This window comes from Bison bison, unplaced genomic scaffold (genome assembly GCF_000754665.1).
Source record: "Bison bison bison isolate TAMUID 2011002044 unplaced genomic scaffold, Bison_UMD1.0 scf7180017863062, whole genome shotgun sequence".
Taxonomy (NCBI): Eukaryota; Metazoa; Chordata; class Mammalia; order Artiodactyla; family Bovidae; genus Bison; species Bison bison.
This window is the reverse complement of record NW_011493634.1, coordinates 7177-8032: the sequence shown is the minus strand read 5'-3', so window position 1 is coordinate 8032 and position 856 is coordinate 7177.

Sequence of the window (856 nt, the reverse complement as noted above, 5' to 3'; positions counted from 1 at the left end):
TATTTCACATATGGTAATATACATGTTTCAATGCTATTCTCTCAAATTATCCCACAGAGTCCAAAAGTCTGTTCTTTACATCTGTGTCTCTTTTGCTGCCCTGCATATAGGGTCATCATTACCATCTTTCTAAATTCCATATATATGTGTTATTATACTGTATTGGTGTTTTTCTTTCTGACTTACTTCACCCTGTATAATAGGCTCCAGTATCATCCACCTCATTAGAACTGATTCAAATGTACTCTTTTTAATAGCTGAGTAATATTCCATTGTGTATATGTCACTTCTTTCTTATCCATTCATCTGCTGATGGACATCTAGGTTGCTTCCATGTCCTAGCTACTGTAAACAGTGCTGCGATGAATGTTAGGGTACACGTGTCAAGTCACCTGGTATGGAGATTTTCTATTTCAGGAGGCTTTTGATTACTAATTTAATCTTTGTATTCATTACTGGTATGTTAAATTTTTCTGTTTTTTCATGATTCAATCTGAATGGTCTAGTGGTTTTCCTTACTTTCTTCAATATGTCTGAATTTGGCAATAAGGAGGTCATGATCTGAGCCACAGTCTGCTCCCAGCTGTGTTTTTACTGACTGTATAGAGCTTCTCCATCTTTGGCTGCAAAGAATATAGTCAGTCTGATTTTGGTGTTGATCATCTGGTGATGTCTATGTGTAAAGTCTTCTCTTGTGTTGTTGGAAGAGGGTGTTTGCTATGACCAGTGCATTCTCTTGGCAAAACCCTATTATTCTTTGCCCTGCTTCATTCTGTACTCCAAGATCAAATTTGCCTGTTACTCCAGGTGTTTCTTGACATCCTACTTTCTGCATTCCAGTCCCCTATAATGAAAA